Genomic DNA, 17,031 nt, shown 5'->3' with positions numbered 1-17,031 from the left:
GTCTGACCACTGCAAACTGAACAGATAAGGCAACAGTTCTTCACACTGGACCTGGAAAAGGGATAGGAAGCAAAAGCTCTTTTTTACTAGAAGTAATTGATTCCTTAGTTATTTTGTATGGAATACAAAAAGGATCAGTGAAGTATGCAAGAGAAGTACTTCCTGAAAATGTTAAAAAGCATTTGATCTGCACAGGCATGCACAATTCCTTCAGAATGAAGTGATTTACTTATTCATATAAATACATATTAAAATGCAGTCAGCTACTGGCAGTAAAATAAACCATACATGGAAAGTAAAAATGTCCAATTTATCTTTTTCCCCTCTCAAGAATACCTAACATCACCATCCTTGCCCAGCCCTCATCTCTTTTAAACTCTGCAAGAACAGAGAAGACTGATATTCTTGTCACATGAGGAAATGCAGAGTATCACAAGCTACTGAATAAATGTCAAAGAAGATGCAGGAACACCCACCCATGCACTCCCTTTGATTTAGAGGGGAGAACTGTCAGCTTGTGCTCTTCCACTGATAGCATCAGCATCAAGATAAACTTAAAATCAACTTCTCAGTTGCTAAAGGCTCACAAAGTTCACTCTTCACTAGGAAATTAATCTTATTGTGATTCAAAACTGTGAGCCTAGAACCAGCTTTCCTGTGGCACACTAATTTGGTGCTACTGCTAACATACTGAGAAATCCATGCTGTGAAACAATGAGGATGGTACTCTGGGATCCAGATATAAAACTGACACGTGCTAAAACTACAGCCCCAGAAGAACACAAGCAAGCGAGAGGCACAGAGCAGTAGGAATAGTAATATCTTAAAGGCAGATAAAACATGCACCATGGTTCAAACAGAAGTGTTAATGCTCTGACAATGTTTCAGCTGTTTGGACTTTGGTGCCTGAATGCCACATCAGGTGCCTTCATAAGACTAGACCATGGCTTCCTGGACCCGTTTTTCCTTTATGTAGGAGGAAAAGAATGAAGAGAGGGAAAAAAAAAAAAAAACAAACAAACCCAAACAACCAAACAAACAAAAAAAGAGAACTTTCCTGCCTTAGAAACGATTTGATAATAAATTTAAAGGAACAGTGATAAGACACAATGATAAGGGAAAGCAAACTGATGAACCTAGCAGCAAATGGATCCCTGCCTGGGAGCTGGTCTTCTTGAAGTATCCCCAAGAATCCCAGAGGTTCTGTTCTGTCCCAGCAAGCTCCTGCTGTCACTGACAACACAGCCAGAAAGTTCAGGGCAGGGACTGGGGACAAGTTCAGAGAGGGACCTGCACTCAGCTTCTCTGGCAATTCCACAAGTAAACTTTGGAGTAACTGTTCTACCCAGTACTTATCAAATCATAGCAAAATGAGAAGAAATAAATAGCATATACAAACCCCTCATGTATTTTCAGTTAAAAGTCATGCATGTTAATTCCTAGGCTTCTCTTTCAATATAGAGCCATAGTAGATCACTTGCAGTTAGATGGAGAAAAGTTACTCTCATGTAAAATGCCTGGCACTAACTTCAAATCAGACCTCAGTGACTTTTGCCAGTGTATTAAATAAGTATAACAAATATCTATTAAAGGAGATACAATAATTTTCTGTGAACACTTCTACCACACATGACAGTATCTGCTGGAGAAATGTACAATGGAAGCTTATGCAACAAACTGCTACCCTAGAGCTCGGCACAGGGAATATATAAAACACATGTTTTAAAAAGCTTTGTTTAGTAACTATTTTCTTCAAAACAGAAAATCATAAAGAAAACAGGAGACCCCAACCACACTGCCCCACAAAAAAAAAAACTTTGTCCTCCATCCTTCAGTATTCAGTGGCACCACACAGGCAGAAAAGCTTTGGCCACTGTGACCCAGGGCAGCAGTCACCCTGCCACCCTCCTCAGCTCTATTTCAGCTGTGTCTTATTTAGTACTTCAAGTCCCATGACCCACATCCAATAAGGAGGTTCTGTCTAATACACTGAGCAGATAAAAGGATGCTTTTCAAGCAAAGGTTATGCAACAGATCCATACTGCAATGCAAGCCCCAGAACAGTAAACAAATGTCAAGATATAAATAAAACACAGTTTTGCTCTTCAACCTGTAACAAGTACCAGTCACCTGCTTGTAACAGAACCGTGTCTGTTACTGCTGCAAACACAGACTTTTGTTAAGATTTATCAATTCATCTTTATTAAAAATATAAAAAAAACCCAAACAAACTACTTTACCAGTATATTCATTAAACATTTTTAGGATATAGGAAACTCATAAAAACATGTTAAAAACAGACAGATGAGAGCAAAGATGCTACATCTGTATTAGCTTTCTGGATTAAGACCACGAAGAGCTGGCAAAACTGTTCTGAACATTTTCAGAAATATTTTGTGTATCACCATTGCACTAACCTCTCCAACCCAAACGATATCTGCTAAACAATCTATCAAACTCAGCTGAAGACTCCCCAGCACCTTCCATAGAATTTAAATAAGCTACTGAAAACATACTTCCTAACTAAACATAAAGCCCAAGACCACATAGGAAACATGCTAAAATCTGGATTAGTATTCAAGTTTCTGACCTTTGATCTAGCATCCTGTAGATAAAAATCCTGCCACTTTCCAATAGAAAGAAAAGCCTCAAGTATTGTAAGTGTAGGTTGTTGAGGTTTTTTTTGATACATATGAAAATATTCCAAAAATAAAATGAATTGGTTTGGAAATCTTATTTGAATCAGAAACATCAAAATCCAAATCAATACAAATTTTCCAATAAACCAAGAATATCCGTGAGGTATTAGGATGGTATTGGCATCAGGTGAGAGATTTACTGCACTTGTCACTGTAAACACAAGCACTAGAATAATTCTTCTCACTCTCAACATTTTGAAATGCAATGTTGACAATTGACAGGTTATGAACTGTAGAGCTCACAACACTTGAAAAGTGGAGGGTAGAAAGCTTTCAGCTGGTCTGAGGCATCTGCTCTCAGTGAGAGCTGACAAAATCCACTGCAAACTCCACTGCAGCCCAAGATGGGAATGACACCAAAAGGACAAGCAGAATCTTATGATTTTTAAATGAACAGAAACGAAACACAGAAATGAACACAAGAAAGCCCATACTTTAATTATTCACATGCTACCTAGATACACATTAGGTGATTTAGAAGGTGGTTTTTCAAGTGATATTAACCCCTGTTCCAAAGCACTTAATCTAATTTGAGGCACTGTTTGCAGTAATAAGATCACTCCGTTTTGAACAAGCGTAGATTATCTACCTTATCAACAGAGGTTGGGTTAATGGACCTACCACACTGATGCTGAATAGAGGACCTTCCAGGAGAAACTGCAGGACAGACAGCATGAGAAACAGGGAATGCTTCAGGATAGGAAAATTTCTGTCTTGAATGGAAGATGAACAAGGTTTTGACAAGATATTCCATTAACAAGTGATTTCAAGAGCCAGTAATATTGGAAACGCTCTTCTACTGAGCACAAAGCAGAGAGCTGTTCAAAGGATGTGCGATGAGCTTCAGAGAATAATGCCAAGCAGAAGTAGCATCAGGCAGCATCCAAAAGGCAAAAACACAGGCAGGCCAAACCACAGTTCACCCTCAACCAAGAGCAGAATCCTCTAGGAATGTGATGGGACCAAGGCAACCACTGAGATTAGATCAGTTCAGGCATCCCCATACTTTACAAACACTTCACCACCACCCTGCCCACTGCTGCAGGCAGAGCACACAGCTGGAGGGCAGAACTATTTTCTCCTGCTTTTACCAAGAATGTGCCTCGTTTCAAAATCCCAAGGAATAGCTGTACTCCAGTGTGCTATGTAACTGTAGCATGCATCACATTTCACTCATATAAGGAGTCAACCCATTCATTTTCCATTAAATTAATATGCCTTTGTTCTGGAAAGAAATATATGGTGAGCCATAAAAATGAGACACATTTTTCCATCTCTGCTTTCAGCGGCCATGGCTAAGTGAAAGAAAAGATTGCATTACTGTGTCCAGGCCAATAGTTTTCCTCTCTGGATTAGCACTCAGGATTACCACAGTTTGTGCTGGGCTTTGGGACTAGTTGCCACTGCCCAGTTTAAAGCTAACTCAGGTACAGCTGTACAAACGGCACTCTGCAATGCAGCATAAAATTAACTATTTAACTTAAACCCAAATCCATTTTCCCTACTTACTGAAAAACAGCAGCTGATGAACTATGGATCTGGCATTCGCTCACATGCAATAAAATTTGCTGCAAGTATCTAAAAATACACTTCCTGGCTGGCAGCCCAAGGAACCAATCAATGAAAGTTCAAGAGGTGCATTTCACAGTCCAGATGTTCTCAAACTCTGCTCCACTGACATCTTACAGAGATGGCTGGTCACCTTATGCTGACTTTTCTCCCCTTTGTTGCACCAGTTTGTGTCCAGAAGATGAAAAGCACATTTGAAAATCTTTAAATATTTCCCCTTAAACATCTCCTTTTCCTACAGTTAGCATAAAAATATCACAGCAAATCAATGAGATGAGAGGCTATCCCAGAGACAAACTGGTGGAAAGTACAAATCAAACTTGAAGCTGTGCACCAGGACGAACTTAATGAGAGCCCAGAAGGCAGAAAAATTACAGGATTCACATGTGCATATACACATTACAGATAATGACAAGAAGTCCACCTGGCTGAAATGCTTTTCCTAATCCCACCTACTCACTTTGTCAGCAGATACAGCGTTGGAATTTGTGAAAACTGGGGAAGGGAAGAAGAGCTTACCTGCCTATTTAAGGAAAAAACTTAGTGGGATTTTCTAGGCAAATAAATTGTAATAGTGAACAGTGTTACTAGATCTTATTTCATTAAAAACCCATACCTGAATGATTTCCTCTAACACTTCAGTTATGAATTATTATAAAAATGCAAAACTGTATCTCAGAAAAAAGATGAAAACTAACTTAAACATGCACTTATCCACCCACCAAAACAAACACAAACGATCAAAACTGACAAAAATCTAAGCCTGAAAACTCTGCCATACTCCTTGCACAGGGGATACACAAACTCTAGCTAGGGACATACAAATGTTATCACCCATCCTTTCATGTGGGTTTTAAATTAGCCATTAGCAACTCGAACACCTCTGACACCACACACGGTGACAGGCAAGAAGGGAAGCAGCTCCGTCCATGTAGGTCCAGTAGCTGCTGCTGCTACATACAGACCTGACCTTGCTTGAATCACAAGAATGCTTATACTTCAGACCTTAGAGGGAAAAATGAATGGAATGTTTAGCTTGATACAAGGAAAATCGTTAGAAATTACATACCATGCAGCTTCATTGCCCTCAGCAGAGAAACTGAAAAACAGGTCATGTACGGCACCTTTTATACACCGTTTATTATTTTGATCTTGGCTTGCAAGTCCTTTGTCTCTCCTTTCCTTGCAAAGGCACACAAATCCGTGAGCATACCCAGAGCAGCCTCTGAGGCTCTTTTGCTGCATTTTCCTGAGAGCAGCCCTAATCTTGCCAAGTCAGAAGAATCACCGATCCATCATTTTTGCTAGCATGTTATAGAGCCGAGGACTAAAGCAAAATTCTAATATTCAGTGCTTTTCCACGAAAAAAGTGCTCTGCAACTTAACTCTGCTCTACCTTTCTTTCCCTGAATGGAACTTCTGCCCTTGGTTTTATGTCTCTGCTTCAGTCACAGGGCTGTTTGATGATAGCAGAACATGCATTACATTCTGTGATTTTTTCAATCCTAAATAACCCAGACAAACTCCTTGCTTTTAGTAAAACAACTGTATGCACTATAATTTTTCCTTGAACACCAAAAGTCCAACTCTTGCCCACTGTGTCACTGAATTTTCAAGTAACCATTTTTAATGTAAGCCAGAGCACTCTATCCAGGTACTCAATTTCTGGTGTGAACAAGAATTTGTTTTCACCTGGAGGTTCATGAGGTCTCTGCAGCATAGGTCAACAGCTTCATGCACTACACAAACCTTTTAGCCAATATTCTGCTAACAGTTTCCTATACAGACAGGCTTCTAAATCTGCCCAACTCAAAACTATTGCTGTGGCTAAGTATGGGGCTCAGGTGAGGCGGGGAGAAGTGATTTCCTTAGCTCACCATCAGTCTTGTTGTCGGAGGGGTTACTGAGATCATGGACACTGCTGCCTTGGTCTCTATTTTTCACATGTCTTTTGGCAGATATATAGAGCAAGACAGATTCCTTTATGTATGATAAATGCTACAATCACTGCCATCTCCTTAGGGAAGGCAGAGTGCTGATCACAGCTCAAATGGGTATTCAGCTCACATGGAAAATACAACTTCTTTACTGCAAAGCAGGCTGATCTTCTGCAGGCTAAACAGTCACAGATAGAGAATATGTGTTTTGATTAGGTGACTATGCTGCTGCACTGGATACAAAAAAACCATTACTTTGACTCGGTTTGATCACTTTTGTTATCCTTTAAGGCAATAATTTTGTCACCTTACCGTTTCCTTTTAAACTCTGTCTTGGGAAAAAGAAAGCAAGACAAAACCCAGATGCCAAAGGTCTGTTCATCATCACCTGCTCCCCAGCCTGTACAAAACAGAGTACTGTAGCACTGGGGATTCTACCAAGCTGACAGTCACCTCCAAGCATAAGCTTACATAAATGAGTGCCCAAGGAATCTGCAAACTTACTTGAGCTCATATTTTGAGATACTCATAAAAATTACCAGCTATTGACACTGCAGTCAATAATTTCATATTCCACCTTGGGATCTTTAAGGATTAAAAAGCCTAAGTAAATATTCATACAGTAGAAATACTTTCTCTCCTTTAGATAAGCAAAATACGGTGTAGTGTGTGACACAGAAAGACATGGCATTTCTCTCATAAATCCTATTTGCCTGTCTTAACCATACTCTTGCTCTCCTTCATTATACATTTTCTTCCCTTTCAGCCCACCAGCAGGTCAGAAAGCTTCCAAACTGTTTTTCCTTCAGGGTGTTTTCTGTTTGGTTTGGTTTTTAATACGGTCCATGTTTAAACAGTCTATATAGTCTCAAGCATTGCTGCAAACACCCATACAAAATTAAATTCAATAAACAAAAAAAATCTCTTCAATACCTTCAGAACTGCAGGTATGATACAGTCAGTGAGACATGCACAGCAGAAAAGGCAGTCTACCATCCTAGAAGCTTTTACTGAACTCTGTTCTATTTAGTTCTTACATCAGCTGGATAACAAATGATTTAAAATACAAATATTCTATATCATACACTTCAAACCTAGGCTCTGAATGCAAACAGTACCATTATCTGCTTAACAAAGACCAATTATTCACTGAATAATCAAGCTACTGTGCAAGTTCTGAATACCTGTAATATGTTATTTGATAATATGGTGTCTTCTGACCTAGACAGTGCTGCCTACAATATGTAATTAAAGGTTTCAGATATGTTTTGCTTCTTGTCTGCCAAGTGTTGTTCATGCAGTATGCTTTATACACTCAGTGAAACTAAGAGAAAAACAGCCTTTTTCAGACTGAAGTGCTTCGCTAAACCATTTAAACACAAGCAGTAAAAGCCCCAAGATCAGATGTCCATCTAGGGAAGGAAAGTACCACTGCTATCAGTTTTTCTTGCAATATCGAACCCTCCATTTTATAACTGCATATTTTGAACACTGGCCTTCCTTTTTTTCTACCTTCATTCTAGGAAAGAACACTTAGCATTGCCTTACATTAGAAACAAGATAAGTATTTAACTTCATTAGACATTATCAGGAGAGAAAGCTCCTGCCCCACACAGCCACCAACAAAAAGCGAGTATGTTTAAAAGTGATTTTTAAAGCTTGTGAAATACACGGGCACTAGGGTATAAAGTCCTCCCTCTCTTGACAAAATGCACTGTGCAAACCTGTATTTCCCAGTCAATTTGTCCCATGTACATTAATTCTTATCTGGAGGTATGAAGCAGAAGAAAGCTGGCTGACTTTACATGTTCACTCAGTCCATGGAATCCCTCCATCAAGGCAGCCCGTGAAAGCTAACAGCTAACAGTGTTCTTAGAGGAGACTGTGGAACCTTTCTCACTAGAGATACACTTACTTCATTTAGCCCAGCAAACATCAGTCAGATCCCAGCTGCTGCCAGTCGCCCGGACACTCAGAGACCTGGTCGAATTTGCAAATGCTTCAAACAAATAACCATTAGTCTTTGCTTCCTAGCTCACTGCACCCAGTGCTTTCAGATTTGGGCCTTGGCAGGCTACCAGCTACTTGGACTGCAGGCCCTTCCCCCCGAAAAAGGGAAGGGACTGAAAGGAGTCCCTTATACTGAAAGTATATACAGTATATTCAGTCTTATACCGAAAGAAGTTCTTCAAAGGCAACAAGCTGATCTACGCTTCAGAATGAAGTGTTGCAGTCAGATTGGTTAATATATCCAACTGCTAATGGAAAACACACCAAGTGTCTTTCCATCGCTCCCAAATTTCAGAAAAGCACAAGGGAGCTGCTGATGAGTATTTTTAACCAAAAGAGAATGTAATTAAAAAATAAACCAAACATCACCCTTACAAGTGGACAGTCCACAGCTCGAGATTCAAAGGGTTGTAACAGTCCCTGAGCTCCTGTTCCTTGGGCTCTTGAGGAAATCTTTTGCCTGGCACTCCAGGTCTTCCCAGCATTTCAAAGAATACCTTCATTTACACATCAAAACTCCTGCCTTCTGGCAGGATATGAAGCCTGGGTACCAGACTAAAAGCAGCACTTCAAGACAACTGTTACAGTCTCTTCTTTAGCTAAAACCATGGCTTTTTACCTGCACAACAGTTACTTCTTTTTCTACAGCAGAATAATAGATGCAGGAAGATGGCCAGTATCATTAAACTAAAACCCTTTAGAATCTTTAACTAAATATAATCTTTTTCAAATGTCAGTCTCAGGAGTCACTATGGTGACTATTCTGACTTCTAAAACCAGAGAGAAATTCCCTTACCAGTTACTTCTATCTCATGAAAAGCAACCTACCAAAGGAATTACTTCTCATTTTCACATTAAAAAACAACAGCAGGGAGACAAGTTTGGTGAAGATGTCCACGAATCTCACTCAGCACGTCACATATAGATTCATCACAGATTTATCCCACAACAAAATCTGAAGTATAATATATTTCAGAAAACTTCAATACAAGTCATATGACAGCATGCATTTAAAAGCCTCAACTACTACTCAGGAAGAACTCTCCAATATTCTGAGCTAAAGAACTGGGGCTAAAAGAAAAGCTTTGAATTTTTCTGCGCTACCCCTCCTTTTTTTCTTCTTCTTTTGAACCGGAAAAAAATTCCACAGAGCACAAGTCATTCACCAAAGCAGTGCAAAGTGCAGCTCAGCAGGGATTTAGCAGAGCCTGGCACCCAGTGCCAGCAGCAGAGCCGGCTGCCCCCTGTGCTGCTGCAACAGGTGGGTCACCAACAGACAGGCCACAGCTCTCACCACACTCTAACAGGAGCTATGAAGTGTTTCCTCCTCCCCAAATCTACTCAAAATTCCCACTGTCAGCCCAGTTTCACTGCTGTGTACTGAGGGTTGAATTCCCATTTTAAAATACTTGAAAGACATACTAATGCAGAGAATATCTGCTCAAAAACAGTTCCTTTGGAGTAAATCTCGAACTTGAGATTTTTTTTGAAACTTAAAATGAACTTTTCCCGTTGCATGTTGCAGTACAGAACAAAAGTTTTTCAGAAAGCTATCTGAAGTCCTTTAAATATGCTCTTGCAGGAAAAAAGGCAAAAAAATCTCAATACTTACAATATTTAAAAACTTAACTGCACTTCTGTTCAAAACAAAATGAAAACTTCAGTGAACAAAGTCCAGCCACTCTCCTCCAAAAAAGACAAAACTCTTCTTTGCAGTCCACAAGCAATTTCATATCACACTAGAATCACTGCAGCAGTACTATATAATAAATATACACATAGCAATCAAAAGTGAGGATCCCTAATCTAAACAGCAAGGAAGATTGTTTCAGATAAATTACTTTCTTCTGACTTATCTTCTACTTGTAGTCACCTGTTCCAATTTAAAAATATATATGTTTTCCATGTGGCTATATGAAAAACAAGCTCTTGACTTACACAACAGAAAATGTACAAAATTTAACACTCCTAACTATAAAATAAACTGAATTTAAAAACTACTTTAGCAAATACTCTTGTCTGCAAATAAGGTATCAGATTATTACAGCATAAACATCACCTAATTGTTTTTTTTTTTTCAGTGGTACTCCTTTAGGTAACTAGAGGAAAGCTAGGTCATTACTATTTCAATGTTTGCAATGTGAAATGTGGTAACAAAAATGTACACGTGCTCATGGTGCCAAAGACAGTAAGACTTCTCTTTGCCAGTACTGATCCTTGATATGCAGGTGAACAGGAAATACCTGGGTATACCCAAAATGCACAGACCTGAATTAACATCTGCTATGCATTTCAAGAGACTATGTGACAAGCTTGTGCTAGGATGCAAAAACGTCAGTGGAAGTTTTGTGACATACATACAGTATTATCTCTATAACTAAGGGGTTCCTAAGCACCTATCACCATTCACTATATTCTCATTAAAATGCATTCAGACTGCAAATCCTCTGGGACAGGTCTTGTCTTTTATCCGTACTTGAAGAGTCTACTGTTCACAATGAGAATCCCAGCCTTATTTGCTTTAAATACTAGCATAGCACAAGTTGGGTTTTTTTTTAATGTAGAAGATTGAAAATACTCAGAAAGTCCTTTATGTTCATTCTGCGCTTAATTCACATTTACAGCTCAGTATAAACACTTCAGCTGTCATTCTAGGAACAGTTTTTCCTACCTAAGAAATTCAAGGTGGGGCCAAATTTGCCCGCATAATGATGTCACAGTAAGTGGCAACCAGATGGACAGCACACTGCCATGTGCTCCCCTTTGCTCAGAGGCGGAAAAGTGAGCAAATGTGAACCACAAAAAAAAGAGCAGAGTAGGGAGAAAAATATCTCTGCAGCGTGCCCATTGATGTGCCCATTAATTCATGTACACACCCTCTCCTACCAGGAGCACGAACCAACTTCCCTGCTCCGTGTAGGATGTAAATTCAGAGGATCAGCAATTGATCGGGGCAGCTCAGAACAGCTGCTGTCTCCAACACGACCCTGGCTGCGAGGGCGCTCCTCCGGGCTCCAGCCAGCAGTGGTGCATTGCTGAGAGCAGCCAGGAACCAGCACAGCCCTGGCAAAGGAAGGCAACCAGGACTTCCCTCCACGGGGCAGCCTCTGGAACCCGCGCTCTTCAATGAAACACCAAGAGCCCAGAGGCTCAGAAGTTGTGCCCACTCTGCAGCCTCCTCTCAGGTTTTTTGGTTTTTTTTTTTTTGTTTTTTTTTTTTTTTTGCCCAGAGATAACACGTGTCAAAAACTTTTAAGTAAACCTCGATGCTGCCCATGTTCTGTACGGCTCTTTAGTTGGAGGAGACAATCTGGCCATATTATAATGTCTCCAAGGAGTACCTGCCCTTTAAAGCTAGTTCTAAAAATAACACCTTTCCAAGTTGAACATATCTATTTAATTACACTACTGCCCCTGCTCCAAAAGTCCTTCTTCTTAAGAGTGAACAGAAAAAAAAAAAAAGAATGTGGCAGCTGGTAACACAAGAAAAACAACAAATATGTGTTGAGGAAAAGAAAAATCGTTCAGATTGGCTTTTTTTTTAATACACTTGTGCAATTAACATGTGAACTTTGATTCGTATCTCCCTTTCCTGTTAAAAAGTTGCTTTCAAAGCTGTCTACTTTCATCAATCCAGATAAAAATGCCATTATTTACTATATGTGGGTTGTAAAATGCAGGCAGGTATTATATACAGAGAAAAATTAAGCACTGCTTGCTGAGACACACCACATGCCTCATTTTTACATCCTGTATGTTTGCTAACTTTAATTATTACAGACAGGAGCTCTTTAGTTCACTCAAAGAAGAGCTTTCTTTACATTTGTACCATCAGCTACATTGACTGGTAGTCCAAGTGACTGCTTTTCTGTAAGAAATTATTTGACAAACTTGAACAAAAGCGTTGAAGGAGAAATTATAAAATAATTCAACAGTAAAGGTCTCACTAACTTCAATAAAACTTGTATTTTGGTATTTTTATACACGAATTTTCATTTTTTATTAGTGGAAAAACCTGGTAGGCACACTTAAATATCAGACACATAACACTTTCCACTACAAAGACTTTCCCAACTTTTTTGAGAAGCTCTGACACTTGCCTCGTCTGCAGGCAGCCTTTGAAGTTCCCTGGAACAGCAGAGATGCTCTTTGTCTCATAGCAATCCACTCAAGTTAAACTGAACAGTTTTCCTATGCCTGCTTGCTTTTTTAATCAAGTATTCGGTGGCCTCTCAAAAGCCAATCCAAATGGACACAAGCTCCCTGTGCAAAGGGCTGGGCACCGGGGGCCTCTGACAGAGCACAGGCAAGTGTGCTGTGAGCACTGGCAGGCTGCTGAGGCTAAAAGGCAGAGGCAGGACACAGAGCAGAAAGGAGGATGAAAACGGTCAGACTTTACCTGTTGTTCCACTACACAAAGCACGGAACCCAAAGGTCTTCTCCCCATTCATCCAGTAACAACCTCACAAAAATAAAGCAATTACCCGAATTAGAAATCACCACTGAAGGCTCAAATCCCATTTAGGGATTTTTTTAAAGTCAACAAGGGAATTTTATACCTCCATGTAGTGTAATTTTACAAAATAAAACCCAAACCAAAGAAACACACAAAAGGGGTTAAGCCTCCCAATACCAAGAGGTTCCATGTTAGAAACTAATTTGCAAGAAAGTTATTTGGGCTGAAAGTAAAGCCCTTGAAAATTCAGAAGCACCACTTTTAGAACAGCCTATTACTTTAGCTCCATTTGCATTAATCCTCCTCTCAACTATTAAGATCACATACTACTCTTCCTGCAAATCCTTGCCTCATTCAGCGAGCAGGGTGGCTCGTAACACAGAACTCTATCTGCACAACCCTCAATCAGATATTTGCTGGCTTACAGGTCTAACTCTGCAACCAAAGGATTTGAACATTCATTTTCAAAAGTAGTTTCATTTGTGTGTAATGCTATAGGCACACACGGTGCTTTACAGATGCAAGGAAACATACAGAAATTGCCCCAAAAAACTTTGGTTGAAACACACCAAAGCAACACTGAACTCTAGAACATGATAAAATACAAGTGAGACAGAGGAATAAACCAAGAAATAAGCTGATGTTGCATTTGATAATGCTTAGCTGATAAACATTATTAACAAGTATCATTAGAAAACCTCCACTGCTACTTGAATTTACAAGACCTGACTTCACTCTATTCATGCAGACCCAGTGATTTCAACGGGATTACATGGAGGCAACAGGCTTCACTGGGACCTTATAACTAAATTAAGAATTAAACCCACTACATCAACTTGTCGCACCAAATCCTAAGCCCAGCAAATGGGTGGGCTGAAATATGACAGAGACTGAGGTAACCTTGCTGCTGCCCACAACACACCAGCTAGGAATCCGGAGGAAAAAAGGTTTCAATTCACCTTGGACAGAAATCTCTGGAGCCAAAGAATGAACAACAGCAAAGTTCTACCCCAAAGCAGTAAGAAGCCAATAATTTTAATAATTTATTTACTCTTCTTCTCTTGAAAATGGCATTTCACCAAGTACGCTCATAGCCACCTACGCTACAAAAATACTCCCAAAAGTTCAGAAATTTTTTCCAAGTCAAAAAATCCGGAACTCCGCATTTCCGAGCACCAATGATTCCAGACTCATCCTCATATTACTGAGCCTAACAAGAGTGTGGCAAATACCCTTCAGCAGCACACAGCGTCACTCTAGAACCAGAGGAGAGGAAAAGGAGGAATCAAACCTCATATACCCAACAGCACCGTAGATTCTTCAGATGGCACTTACTGGACACTTCAGATGTTAACACACGCGGCAGAAAGGACTCCAGCTCAGTCTCCTATGTCAATATTGGTTCTGCAGTGTTGATAGGGATGAAGTAGTTTTTCTGTGAGTTAACCCCACTGTCCAGGAAGCAGTTTAGCTGAGCGCCACTGTAACTGAACTAACACCCCGTTTGCTGCTCTGATAAAAGATGCTGTTTTGTCCCGCGCAACACAATTCAATTAATTCTTGTGCTATTGCCAGGTAATGCAACTAATTTAAATGAATACTGACGATGCAGGTAGATTTTAGTCATGTCAGGATCTCACAGGACAGTGCAGTTCCTCCTCCCAATTTGGATCGTGGGGTAACACGGAAACCACGCGTTTCACCGTGCTGGAGATTTTGCTAGTTCTGTCCCGCCGTGCTAGAAGTAACCTGTGATGCAATATCACTGCAGCGTCAGACTCCGCAGTGGAGAGACCATCAGAGACAAACAGCAAGCTGCCAGGTGGCCACGTTTGGGGCAGTCACCGCTGAACCCAGGCTGGTGTAACAGCACAATAGTACTGGGGGCCAGGAGAGGCAAAGCGTAATGAGCTGTGAGCATCTTGTACAGGGCACCTTCAGAACCGTAATCACACTTACATCCAGCTAACCTTTGGGAACAGGCACAGTGAGAGGGGAGACAGCCACACTGTTATGTTCTGCATTTATGCTGTCAGTCAAGATCTGAAAATACTTCAGCTGAGTAGCAGGCTTGCACTGGTACTCACACTGCAAGCATACGTAGCTCACATCTTAATTTTCTTACTGGCCTTTTCATAAACCAGTGCGAGTTCAGATCTTTATCTCACCTACTACTCCAGTTCTGTGGCTGAAATAGCAGATGTGTACTCTTGCTTCACATCCTTGCTGTCCACTGCTGTCTTTAGCATAATTACTACCCGATAACCACATCTAAATTTGTGTGCAACTTCCACCTCTTTTCACCCTTCAGGCGAAAACAGCGTCTTGCCCTAAACAATTTTGCAATACGTAGCATCAGGACAGAGCTGCAAAAACTCCACTTTGTTCAGAAACACAGAGGGATCGGTAAGATGAGTACGCACAGGCATTGCTTTGGGAATGGGCTCCTCACTCACACCAATCCCTCACTGACTGTGGACTCTGCCCAGCACTTAGGAACCATAACACGTTTGAAGCAGCACACACTTCTCGTTCTGCATCCTCTGTAAATGAGAAGCATTCCTCCCCTTCTTTGCACAGAGTATTCTGCCTCACAAGACAGACATTGTTCACAACACCAAGACGCACATTTTACCACACAAAATACTTGGTGCACAATTGCAGTATCTCATTGCAAAGCACCTATGTGCTACTGTTGTACAGTCTAATTTATAACCCCCACCCAACGTGACTGTGGTATCAATAACCCTTTTACAAGTGTCCTGCAGGAACTCATCTTCACGGGAGCTATCAAAAATTATTATCAGTATTGTTTCATCTAATCTACACTTGGATAGTAATGTTATTACAGCGCATTAAAAGTACAGAGGTTGCTTACCCCTCCTTAAATTCCTTAAATTTCCTCCTGCAAATTCGAGTAATAAGTGTTGCAAAAATAGCAGGATTCCTAAGAGTCACATAGCAAAGCAGCAGTTTCTGACTGTGTGCCTGTGAAAGGTGCCCTGCACTCAGACAAATGAGCATTCTCTGCTGATTGCATTCACAGCTGTAAATACCCCTACACCATTGCTCATTTTACTTCTTTTACACATACAACCTTTTGCAGCTGTTACAGCTGGTGTCAGGTGCACGCTCTAACACAGAGCTTGTAGATGGCTTTGCTCCTAAACCTTCATGTAAGAAACAAGAAATTCTGGAGACGTGCTTAGCAGAATCTTTTCCTAACTTCAGTACAGCAACAAGCTTTGAATCCATGAATGTTCGTGTACTACTATTTTTAAGAAAAGTTACTATAACATATTGTCCCGTTACAGCTCATCAATTCCCACAATTTAGATTTCACCTCTACAAATCTAACAAAAAAGGCCTATTAAGTTTATTGCATTTTATGGAAGGCAAACCAAAAATTCCCTATTAAAGAGCACTCTAAATGGATTTCGGCTTTAGAAAAGAAACCGCTATTCCTTTTCCCGTTGGGGCAAGGAACGATGTTACTTCAGGACAGGGGGTTTCCAAGAAGCAATGCAGCACCTTACAGATACGGAGCACTCCTGCGTGATGACACTGCTGAGGCAGCGCCGTTGGGTGGGTTTGCACACAACAGACAATAAAAGCAACTTTCACGCTCAGGCGTTACCGGGGCTGTTGGTATTCGGAATCAAGTTGCGCGGCCGGGCCCGTCCGGAGGCGCGCCGCCGGGGGACCGCGCTGCGTGAGGCGCCCCTCGAGCTCGAGCCCCCCCGGCCCCCGCTGTAACCCCGCTCCGGCCGCGGCCCCGCAACACGGGCGGCGGTGCTCACGCCGCCCCCGGCCGGGCCGCGGCTCGGCTGTCCCCGCGTGAGGGGGCTCGGGCACCCCCCCGCAGGCCGGCCCGCGGCGGAGCGCCCTCAGGCCCCCGGCCCCACCGCCGGCAAGTTGGCGGGAGGCGGCGCCCGCCGCCAAACTTTGTCCGCCGCGGAGCGGCTCCCCCGCCAGCGCGGCCCCCGCCACCGCGGCGCGGCGGAGCCCGCAGGGGCCACCCCGCCCGACCCCGGGGACGGCGGGGCGCGCGGCGCCCCCGGGAGGCGGAGGAACCGGGATCCCCGAGCCGCGCGCGGCCGCGGCGGGGCACAGCGCGGACCCGCTGCCCGCGCGCCGGGAGCGCGGCGCCGGTCCCGCCGCTCGGCGCACGGCCGAGACCCGCTGCCCGCGCGCCGGGGCGCGGCGCGGATCGGGGCTCCCCCGCCCGCGCCTCCGTCCCCGGGGCTCACCCCGCACGTACCTGCTGCCCGCCGCACCCGCCGCTCCCGCCGGGTCGCCTTGGCAACGCGGGGGCCGGCGCGAGCGGCTCGGTCCGCGGGAGCGGAGCGGAGCGCGGGGG

The 17,031-nt window shown here is 42.3% G+C and overlaps 1 protein-coding gene across 4 annotated transcripts in view; it reads right to left on the bottom strand.

Moving 5' to 3' along the window:
* TMEM266 (transmembrane protein 266) overlaps window positions 1-17,001 on the bottom strand; it is an 84,919-nt gene extending 67,918 nt beyond the window's left edge. For 2 of the 4 annotated variants that reach the window (XM_053988208.1, XM_053988212.1), the window contains exon 1: window positions 14,007-14,488. The gene's annotated coding sequence lies outside the window, so the exon portion shown is untranslated. Of the gene's footprint in view, window positions 1-14,006; window positions 14,489-16,202; window positions 16,302-16,932 lie in introns of those variants that run through there. The other 2 variants (XM_053988207.1, XM_053988206.1) reach the window with 2 other exon arrangements.
* Between the last annotated feature and the right edge of the window lie 30 nt (window positions 17,002-17,031).

This window comes from Vidua macroura, chromosome 12 (genome assembly GCF_024509145.1).
Source record: "Vidua macroura isolate BioBank_ID:100142 chromosome 12, ASM2450914v1, whole genome shotgun sequence".
Lineage (NCBI taxonomy): Eukaryota > Metazoa > Chordata > Aves > Passeriformes > Viduidae > Vidua > Vidua macroura.
The sequence above is the reverse complement of the archived record's forward strand: the minus strand, read 5'-3'. Positions and strand labels throughout refer to the sequence as shown.